We start from the raw sequence: 12,352 nt of genomic DNA on the forward strand, positions 1-12,352 counted from the left end.
TGATATATGAGACAACAAACTAGTGCATTTCTTTCTGTAGTCATGCATTTGGAGCACATGATCCCGAGCCTGCCCTGGTCACGAGGCTTGCAGATGTCAGGCTAGCTGACCATGTGGTACTTACACTGGTGCGCGTCAGTCCTAAACAAACAGTTTTTAACCCCTTTCCGCGAGGGCATTCGGAACCGTCGCCAAGTGAGTGTGGGAGATAGGGGGGTCCTTCCCACACGACCCAGAAATCGTTGGGGATATGCCCTCCTGGCACACACGTTCGGCAAAATGAGGTCGTGTGTGACCGACGAGCACTCAAATACAGAAATACGTACAATGGTGCTAAAAAATACAGTTATACAGGCAAAATCATTTCCGGTCGTAAGTACATCCCACACAGTCAGTCACCAATAAACGTTTTTGTTCATATATACATCCCACATAGTCACTACAAGGAAAACGTTTGCGCAAGGTGGCGTAACACAAACAGTTTTGAAGAGAATGTCGTGTGTGATTGTTCATTGATCCAACACAGTTTATTCCTAGAAACTGTGTGTGTTGCCTGAGGTCATCGCCCATGGTGGTTTCTCATTAACCGTTTGCAATAGGAAAACCCAATTAGCAAGCGAATTGGCCAATTAGCGGGCTAATTGCCCTATTATTAATAATCCATTTACTAATATAATTGACATTCATATTAAGCACATAATATATTCCATTTCCATATTACGGAAGCAGGATTTCATAATTGAAATACATCATAGTACAACATGATATGGCTTCAGCACTCAGCTACCCCATTACACAACTGCGCCAGCACCAAGTTTCACATGAAACATCTAGAACCTTTCGAAATTAGCATCATAGACGGTACATAGAAAGATGCATCTCATCTAGAAAACTGCTGAAGCGGAAGGCGAATATTGAGCCTTCATTCATGTTGAAGGTCTTTGCAGCTTTAGGCCAGTGCCCGTAGATGATTGACCGACCATCCTTTGACCTCTTCAGGAACACTGCAATATTGAACCGTGGGTGTTGTATGAAAACTTTCCTCGCCTCCTGACCACAGAGGTGGTTTGAGAGGTAATCATCAGTGAAGCCTGAAAACAAGGATGTGCATAAATATCTTCTCTATATTGGAAATGGGGCAAAGGAATACAAAAAGGCAAGGTATAATAGTTAGTACCATCTTTTAAACCTCGGTGCTTCCCATTGTTTCCCTGCAACACATATAAGGTAGTTAGTCATCAGGTTAAGTAAGGGTTCGCATGGTATCAGTAAAATATGTTGATGATAAATAAGCACATTGCAGATTCATCGGATTAATTCAAGCCACATGGAAAACCCATTTATCCAAACCAAGCATGATTAAGAACTAGGAAATACAGCACTTGTATATGTTTCTCATGTATTAAGTGCAGCCAAATTCGATTTATTCCTCACATGGTATACAATAACGGAATGCAACCACAGCAATTGAACATCGCATTACAGAATTGAACCAAGTAGTTAACTAAACACCACAACAAATGAACCAAACGTTAACTGAGCACCACATTGCACAACATAATATACTCCTAATAGAAGATCAGGCAGTTAACCAAACAAAGCATGCTTAACAACTTGGAAATATAGTAATTGTATTTGTTTCTCATGTATTTAATACAGCCAAATTCGATTTATTCCTCACATGGTATACAATAACAGAATGCAGCCACAACAATTGAACATCGCATTGCAGAATTGAACCAAGCAGTTAACTAAACACCACAACAAGTGAACCAAGCAGTTAACTAAACACCAATTGGACAATATAACATACTCCTAATAGAAGATCAGACAGTTAACCAAACCAAGCATGCTTAACAACTTGGAAATATTGCACCCTGAAGAATTGAACATCACATTTGCGGAATTGAACCAAGCAGTTCATTGAACACCACATTGCACGACATATAGAACATATACACTATAGCATAAGATTGCATGGTAAAATTAGATAGCACAATTCACTAGAATTTTTTAAGGAAAGGCAGTAGCTAGCAAACTGAACATGGGTCCTTATAGTGAGCTAATTAGACAAGCTACTCCTCATTGTCGGAGATATCGATGACGATTGGCTCCTTGGACATGGAAGAGGGCGAGGCCTCTGCATCGTGGGTGCCCTTGTTGTAGTGGTGAGTTTCCTAAGCCGCTCCGGGCACCAACCTGCTGGCTCTCAAGATGAGGTAAGCACGTGCATGCTGAGAAAACACCTCGTAGTCTTCGTCAAAGGCACCGATGGTGGCCTCGAGAAAACACCATGAACTGTCGTTTAAAGCAGCCAACTGCATCGCGGCATTGGCGCGCGAGGCATCAACGGTGGCCTCGATGATGAGGTGCTCCTCCAAGATCTGGGGGTCGGCACAAATGGCAGCCATCGCGACCTCATCCGCGCGTGCGGCCGCGATTTGCTTCTCGCTGCCAAATGCTCCTTGAGATCCTAGCTATACTGCGTGCACCATGGCTTAGGCCGACGCTTATTTGGTGGAGGGGTCGGTGATTTGGGTGGAAGGTGTCGCGCTCACGCCGGCGGTCGGGGCATGTGGGATGTGGAAGGAGGAGGAGGATGGGGGTCGGGTGTGGATTACCTGCCTGGATAGGCCAGGCCGAGCAGCGTGAAGAAGGGTTGCCGGCGAGGAGGCGGCGGCGTTGCAAGCAAGGAGTGAAGGTTTCAACTTGGAAAGGAAGGCAGAAAGAGGGGGAATGTGGCTTTTGGTAAGGGGGAGGGGCGGGGTGGTAGATATTTATGCGGAAGCCAAAAATTTGGAATGGCTTCAGACAAAAAACGGGTGCGCAAAGTGTCATCAGACACAGTCCCTTATTCAGACACGGTCCAATGATATTTTGTGCTGCATCTCACACGGTTGGTTATAATAAATTATGTGGGATCTAGTTGATTTTTGGTCTTGATTTGAATTACATAATGGGGTCACAATGGCCATGGACGGTGTTTGAATTGCTAGACCTTTTATCTGCAGTGATCATAAAAGAATTGGAATTATTCAGGGTTTGTTTGGATATTTTTATGTATTAAGTGAGTTTTTAATGCATTTATGTGCATAATTCAAATTTGAACTACATGCACATGCTCCAGTGCATATAAATTCGTTGAAAAATCAAATCTTTGTCCTTGGGTGCATGCTTAGGTCCCATACAAGAAATGGGAATGAATTTCAAACACCATGGCACCGTTGATTGCCGGCAAAACATTGAGATGCTTGGTTTTTAAATTCTAGTAAATCCAAAACTCGTCTAAAATTCATGAAACTTGGCATGCTATCATGGAGCGGCATCAACATGTCGTGGTACAATTTTTTTCCATTTGGGGCAGGTTTGGGTATATGCTTCTCACAAACCGGAGCTTCTCACAACAAGCATGATGGTTTTCGGTAGGGAACATCCCACCTTTGGGGACAAAACGATATTCATTGCCTCTTATTGCTTTCAAAAAAAATCTCGTGTCAACATAGAACAACAGGAGTATTGTGTGATTTCTTGTGATTTTTCGAGGTTCGTTTGGACATTTTTATGCATTAACTGAGTTTTCAATGCATTTTATGTGCATAATTCAAATTTGAACTACATGCACATGCTCCAGTGCATATAAATTGGTTGAAAAATCAAATTTGTGTCCTTGGGTGCATGCTTAGGTCCCATGCAAGAAATGGGAATGAATTTCAAACACCGGGGCACCGTTGATTGTCGGCAAAACATTGAGATGCCTGATTTTTAAATTCTAGTAAATCCAAAACTCATCTGAAATTCATGGAACTTGGCATGCTATCGTGGAGCGGCATCAACATGTCATGGTATAAATTTTGTCCCATTTAGGGCAGGTTTGGGTATATGCTTCTCACAAACCGGAGCTTCTCACAACAAGCATGATGGTTTTCGGTAGGGAACGTCCCACCTTTGGGGACGAAACGATATCCATTGCCTCTTATTGCTTTCAAAAAAATATCGTGTCAACATAGAACAACAGGAGTGTTGTGTGAATTTTTGTGATTTTTTGGGGTTCGTTTGGACATTTTTATGCATTAACTGAGTTTTCAATGCATTTTATGTGCATAATTCAAATGTGAACTACATGCACATGCTCCAGTGCATATAAATTGGTTGAAAAATCAAATATGTGTCCTTGGGTGCATGCTTAGGTCCCATGCAAGAAATGAGAATGAATTTCAAACACCGGGGCACCGTTGATTGCCGGCAAAACATTGAGATGCCTGGTTTTTAAATTCTACTTAATCCAAAACTCGTCCGGTGCACAGGTTCACCGGGAAGCGTGCAAGATGTTCAATGCAGGATTTGTGCATCTCTTCAACACAAATGGTTCAGTGAAGCAGTAAAACAGTAGAAAATAAACCAAAAAATATACGTGCTACCACACGCCCCGTGTGTCGTGTGAGCAGGCGTCAGTTGACAGGACGCATGCAAGCAGTACGCCACGCAGGCATAACGGTAGGCGTGCATGCAGGTGTGTGTATTGACGGGGAGGCGTGCGAGTAGCTGTGTGAAATGATGGTAGGAATGGCAGACTCCGCCGCGCAAGCTCACTGGGAGGCGAAACAACTTTTGACTGCAGCCTGCCTCGCTCCCACTGGTCCATATTAATTGCGCGCCCAGGCCGCCGGCCATAATAGGCGGCCGCACCCCCGGTCCACAGTGGTCACCGACGTCTGGACTCCGGAGTGTATGACGATGCTGCCGAAGCGCACCATCGGAGTGAGTGGCGACGCCAGGGCTGGTGAAGCACCCGCACAACGCGTCAAGCTGGCCACAAAGGTTTTCGTCACCGCCGACGAGGTCCCGTGCGGGCAGCAGCATGACCTTGAATTCATCGGCGTCGTCGTGCCCCCAGCCGGAGCCGGAGGTCAATAGCAACTCCGGCAACAACTGCGACTCGAACGGAAAACCGGTCAGTCACCTACATGTATGTTTGTGCCTTTTTTCTTCCTGATCTTGAGAATTGATTTCAAATGTCCTACATGGTATGCCATTTTTTCTTTCAGATTGGTATGTACACAGATGAGGCTCTGTCTAGCGCCACCGCCGGATGTAGATCTTGGACCCGACTGTGCGGCCAGAAGCGTCCCCCTGGACCTGAGGAACCAGTAGAATCTCCAGCGGACCGCATCAGTGATCTCCCAGACGACATCCTTGGGGGGATCATCTCCCTTCTCCCCACCAAGGATGGCTACCGCACACAAGTCCTCGCATCTCGGTGGCGCACTCTGTGGCGCACCGCGCCTCTTAATCTCGACGGTCGTCAGCTATTTGTCGATGATGATTCTGAACTCCCTGGAGCCATCATCTCCTCCCACGGGAGCTCCGTTCAACGCATTTGCATCCCGGCATGCTACCTGCTGGACATACCTTGCACGGTGGCCGCCTGGCTGACATCCCGTCAATTCGATAAACTCCGGCAGCTTGAGTTCTACCATTACTACAGTGATAGGTTACCACCAATAGATGCATCTGTGCCCTCACCACCCATGCCCATCTCATGGTTTTCCTCCTCTCTCTACACCGCCACCTTGACCCAGTGCCATCTAGCAGACAATCTGGTACAAATGCTTCGACTGCCACTCTTGAAAAAACTTGCGCTTATGTTGGTTCATCTGTCAGAGGCCTCACTACACAGCATCATCCACTCCAGCTGCCCTGCACTGGAGCGTTTGGTGCTTGTTTTTCGAGCAGGAATTGATATCCCTTGTCTCAAAATAAAGTCACCTCACCTTGTAAGCATTGGAATTAGTTCTGAAGGACAGGAGCTCATCATCGAAGATGCCCCTTCACTTCAAAGGTTGGTCCTTGATTGTTGTTATAAACCTAAGCAAATAAATGTGGTCGCTGCGCCTAAACTGGAGACCTTGGGTGCAATTCGTGATCCGTTTAAATGGTTCGAGATGGTGTTTGCCTCCACACCTACTGAGGTATTGTATATTATTCACATACACTTTTGTAATTTGCATTTTTCATTTGTGCACATAAGTTAAGTATCATCTTGGAGTACACTTTCCATGCTAATATTATGTTCTATGCTCAATGAAGTGCTTGTCCATCCTATCAGTGGTGGTGGATTCTGTCAAGACCTTATATATCAGTATGTGGTGTTTTGATCTCAACATCATTATTGCCTTGCTACAATGCTTTCCATGTTTGGAGAATTTGTATATAAAGGTGATGATTTCACGCACATTGAAATCCCATATATAATGTACTATAATTAATCCTTCAGCTATCACTCTTTCAACATAATCTTTTTTAGACATTAACTGTTTTCAATCTTCATCTCTATTTAGGCAACAGCACATGGAGAAAAAGGTATAACTAATCGATGGTTGATGAAGCACGGGGATTTTCTCAGATCTCATGACATTCGTTTGAAGACAGTAACGCTGGAACGATATTCATCCAACAGTGCAAACACTAGCTTTGTCAGATTCTTCATGTTGAATGTGAGGGCACTATTGTCCGTGAGGATTAAGTTTTTCAACAAGAAATTACTCATGGCTGCAAGTGTTGAAGAGCATAAAAGAAGTTTCAGGTGGACCTAAGGGCTTTTGATCGTGTTCGGCTTCTATTTACAACAGCTTGTGGTCATCATGGAGCAGTAGAATTATTGTATTGGGATCTTGATTTTATGGATCAGACTGATCCATTTGATTCTAACTGTCGAAAACTTTGGTTGAGTTAGATGTCATTGTCCTATTCAATCTGGTTTATGTGTAAACCTGATGAACAATTAATCCTTATGCTTTTGTACCTTTTGTAAGCTAGAGTTAGACATTGTTGCCCTTTTCAACTAGGGTTTGACCCACATTTTCTTTCATACTGGGCCAATGGCTTGCCATTTCTTTAATTAAGACATAAATATTATAAGCATTCACAACATAGGGAAAGAGCCTCACTCTCGCGGGATCCTTGAGATCTTTGTTCATTACAGAACCACAAGTTCTTAGCGCCGACCAGCACCCACAAACTTATTTTCAGCTAGCACACCAAATGGGCTGTAATTCTTAATAAGAAAAGCTGCATGGTAGTGACAAATTTGGATTTGTCATTTGGGACCCACGAGGAAAAGCCTATCCAAGGCGGTGCCGACTCGACAGTAAACATTGAGAAATCTGGTTTTAAAATTACTGTAAATCCAAAACTCGCCTCAAAATTATGAAATTTGGCATGGTGTTATGACATAGCACCATCATGTTGTGGTAAAAAATTAGTCCAATTTGGGACAAGTTTTGGTACAAACTTCTTACAAACCGGAGCTTCTCTCAAAAAGGCTCATGGTTCCGAGAGGGACCTTGTCCCCTATGTGTGTGAAACGACATACGCTGTCTCTTCCTACCTTGATTTATTTTACAGAGGCAGCATGCAACTATAGTAGGGTCGTCCTAAAAATATGAAATTATTCACAGTTTGTTTTGCCTTTTAATACATTATTTGAGTTTCCTAGGCATTTTGGAACGTACTTTGGTATGTGCAAAGGACATGTGTGTACTAGCTACATATGTAATTGGATGTTCAATCTGTTTATGGAATCAAGTCCTTATAAGTTATAAGTACATATGTTGTTGTTCTGTGTGCAATGACATCGCACACTGAGCATACTGGGGAACCCATCGGTGATGATCTCATCAATCGCTGACAATTGTATACCACCAAGCGTTTGCCCACAACACACATGACTTATTAGCAGCAATCGTCTGTGTTATTATCAGTCTTCGCACACATTTCTGATTACAAACCTCTTTGCCGCGTATAACACACATCTTGTTATATTGAACTATTTCGGTTTTCTTGGCTCAAAGCATACAGCTTATCCGATTGAACCGCATGTCGTATATTGCACACACCTTGATCTGGCTGACCGTTTCTTTGGTGTTGCCTAATCACAAACAGTTCGTCCGAGTGAACCGTATGTTGTATATCGCACACACCTTCATCTGGCTGCCTGTTTCTTTTGTTCCTCATCATCGCAAATAGTTAATTGAACTGAACCATATGCCCCACATCGCACACGCAACCAAAATCTGAACTGTGTTTGATGCATCCTCCATCACAAACATTTTGCAACTTTTTGACGGGTTTTTTTACACCGCCGTTTGCGATTGTTACATCGCACACAGTTTCATCGAAGGGGCTCTGATCATAGTGTCGCGTTAGCAGCATCCTGCAGTAGTGTTATGTTTATTGTTGTCACCCGTCCAGAAGAATCTAGCATGCACCTTAGTGATCTCATGGTGCACGGTCTCATGGAGACTGTAGAAACTCATGAGGAACAGAAGCAGGCTGGACAGAGAGGAGTTGATGAGAATCGTCTGAGACACCTTAGAGAGTCACCTATCCTGCCAAGGCTCAATACAAAGCTAGAGCTTGGCCACCGTCGGCCGCAGCTCAGCCACTGAGACCCGGGAGTCACTAATGGGAAAATGGATTATTTTTTGCCTAATCAGAGGCTTAGGAGATGTTTAACAGTGTCATAGGAAAATGGATTAACAGTGTCATATGAAAATGGCCGTCCCAATTCTTTTTAATTGAGATCCAAATTTTCAGTTTTAATGTTTAACGGTGTCATAGGAAAATGGATTATTGTTTGCCTAATCAGAGGCTTAGTAGATACGTATATATAGGAGGGGTTTCGCTGGGAGGGGACTCCGGACTACTCTAGCAAACGTGGCTCGAACAGAACTAGGGAACGATGGGTGTCCTCGTCTGAGGAACGTTTCCAGTTATCCGAGTCCAACAAAAATCATTGAATACAACTAATTTCATAGTAATGCACGGGTATTGTGTATACTTCGTAGTTTAAAGAGTGGCTCATATACAACATGCACGAGTAAATTGATTACTTCATGGAGATAGAAATACAACTTTTTTCATAGAGCGGCTCGTAAAAAAAGAAATTGCATCAAGCGACTATTGGATGATACAAGTGTGTGCAGAGAAGATATGAGTGGTCCTGGCTCTATCATCACAGGGTATTTTGCTAAACTTTTTTACCTCGCAAGTGCATGCACCAAATATGAATGTTCTGGATCATGTGAACGGTATAGTTACTGTGAAGATGAATGAAATCTTGATGGCCCCTTATACGTCTAGGGAAGTAAGGAAGGCTCTTTTCTCCATTGGGATTTCAAGGCACCCGGGCCGGATGGGCTTCATGCCATATTTTATAAGAGATTCTGGCCAATGCTCGGAGGTGATCTGGTTATGGAGGTCCTGCAAGCGGTCAATAGTCGAGTAATACCCCAAGGGTGGAATAATACCACAACTTTCATGATCCCTAAGGTACAGACACCAGAAAAGGTGACACAATTTAGACCTATTAGTTTTTGTAATGTGGTGTAGAAGGTTATATCAAAAATGATAGCGGCTAGGCCACAAGTTATCCTTCCAAAGATAATCAGTCCTACACAAAGTGCTTTTATTCTAGGGAAACTGATTACGGACAACATCCTTATTGTGTATGAAAGTCCGCACACCATTAAACAGAAGAAGGTAGGGAAGGAAGGATGGTGTGCCATGAAGATGGATATGTAAGGCCTATGATAGGGTTGAGTGGGTTTTTCTGGAAGCAATGCTTTCGAAACTAGGATTTCATGTTGATTGGGTAAATCTGGTTATGACATGTGTGGCGTGAGTGGAATATAAAGTGAGATTTAATTCTTTTGAAACAGAGACTATCATACCATCTTGAGGTCTTCGACAAGGGGACCCTTTATCCCCGTACCTTTTCCTACTATATACGAAAGGACTTACAGCCTCTTATTTCATGCTGAATTAACTGGAGAGCTGGAGGGAGTAAAGGTTTGTCGTGACGCACCTGCAGTTGTAAATCTTTTATTTGCTGATGACTCTCTGATTTTAATGAAGGCAAATGAGACGAATGTTGCATGCTTGAAATCCATACTTGATACATATTGCGCAGCGTCGGGACAGCTTGTTAGTGTGGATAAATCAAGTATTCTTTTCATTCCCAGTACAGAAGTTAATATGAAGGCAACTATTTGTACTACTCTTAATAGAATGACGGAAGCTTTGAATGATAGGTATCTGGGCTGTCAGCAACTCTAGGCCTTGATAAAAGTGACAGCTTTCAATATTTGATTGATCGGCTCATTCAAAGATTGATGGGATGGAAGGAGAAGTGTTTATCATCAGGAGGTAAAAGATATTTTATTAGAATCAGTTGCTTAAGCTATAGCAACTTATGCGATGTCGATCTTCAAAATTCCTTAAAAATTGCAAAGGAATCACATATGTGATGTCAAGTTTTTGGTGGGGTGATGATGCAACACAAAAGAAGATGCACTGGTTCGCATGGTGGAATATGTCCATTTCAAGAAAGCAAGGAGGCATCGGTTTCAGAGATAACCACTATTTCAACCTCGCATTGTTAGCTAAACAGGCATGGCAATTGATTGACAACCTTGGCTTACCCACTATTTCAACCTTGCATTGTTAGCTAGACAGGCATGGCAATTGATTGACAATCGTGGCTCATTATGTGTTGTAATTCTTAAGGCCAAATATTTTCCTGAGGGAGATTTGATGAGTGCTATTTTGAAGAGGAAAGCATCATACACATGGCAAAGTATTATGGCAGTGGTGGATACGTTACAAAGAGGCTATGTTTTGAGAATCAGTGATGGTGAGAGCGTTAACATAAGGAATGACCCCGGGATTCCCCAATCACCCTCCAAAAATTTCAAACTATTCATGGAAATAATCTCTTCTCGTGTGTATGTGACCTCATAGATCATGTATCAGGAGATTGGGATGGACAGTTGGTGAGACAAAGGTTTTGGCCAGTTGATGCTCGTAGAATTTTGGCTATACCCGTCCTTTACATGATATGACAGAATTCATGGCATGGAACCCCTCGAGAACCGGGATCTTTACGATACGTTCGGCCTATCATGAGGAGTGGGAGTTTATGTTTGGTGATAAACTTCATACAAATGTAGGATCATCCACCAACACAGATATATGGGATTCAGTGTGGAAACGTTCATGTTCGACCAAGATTAAGATTTTTATAAAGAGAGCACTACATAGTGCCATTCCTTGTCAGGCAATATTAGCAACGAAGCATATGAAGGTAAAGGTGCACTACCCAGCATGCAATTTTGGTCCTAATTTGAAGCACTTGTTTTTTGAAAGTCATAAGGCGGCGGTAGTATGGAACTTGTTAGGAATCCATCATATTATAAAAAAAGCGTGTCGAGCCAATCTTACCGAAGAAAATATACTGGAGCGTTTTCTATGTCTTCCAGATCATGATGCGCATGTTCTTGGCCTCCCAAACTTACGAGAAACTATGCCTACTCATGATGATCTTTATGGTATGAAAGAAGGAAGCTTGCTCATGGTGAATAGACACAAAGTGTTCCCCAATTAATCTAGCAATAAGAGGGATGGCAGCAAACTTTGTTATCGGATGCAGTCCAAAAGCAAAAATACATAAGGTTGCTTGGACTAAACCTAGGACGGGTTACATGAAAAATGTTGATGCCGGATTCTGTCATGATCAGCTAGAAGGAATGGTCGATACTATTACCAGCAATCACAATGGCAAGTTTATGGCAGCTGCAAATGAGAAGATAGAGTTTTTTGTTTTGATGTGTTCATCACCGAGGCGACAGTAGTCAGTTTGGTCTAAACTTGGCAAGGATTGTTGGATGTAGCAAATTAGAGCTGGTGTCTCCTCTGGAATACGCCTAGATGGCGTATAATTGCATTGATAGGGGAGAAAGTTAGAAATTACAGGAGATCACCACAGAGACGTGCACAAGAATGGCGACGATGTGGTGACGAGAGGAGTAGAAGACGGAGGGTTACTCAACCCCCAAAAGACACGATCAGGTTACAGCTAGCCCTGAGTTCATTCCTCTAGCTCCAGCCATGGCCCAAGAGCGAGCTTCATCCTTGATTGCGACAATTAGCAATGACAGGGAGGGCGCAATATTGTCGAAGATGACAGCGTTCCGGTGCCGCCAGAGGGACCATGCGACGAGTGAGGCCACGGTGGCGAGTCCATGCCGCTTCGGCATCGGGGTGTCTAGGAGAGCAGTAGGAAGCCAGTTGAAGAAGCCAACCGAGTCATCTGGGATGGCCATAGTTGGAGAGCGCCAGGAGAGAATAGCGTGTCATGTTGCTCGCGCGAAGACACAACCCACCAGGATGTGGTGCATGGTCTCGGGCTCTTGAGAGCAAAGCACGCAGGCCAGCTCGTCGGGTAAGGCGCGCCACGCGAGGCGATCAGCGGACCAGCAGCGGTTGAGAGAGGCTAGCCAGATGAAGAACTGCA

The sequence above is a fragment of the Triticum aestivum genome, chromosome 5A, assembly GCF_018294505.1.
Source record: "Triticum aestivum cultivar Chinese Spring chromosome 5A, IWGSC CS RefSeq v2.1, whole genome shotgun sequence".
Taxonomy (NCBI): domain Eukaryota; kingdom Viridiplantae; phylum Streptophyta; class Magnoliopsida; order Poales; family Poaceae; genus Triticum; species Triticum aestivum.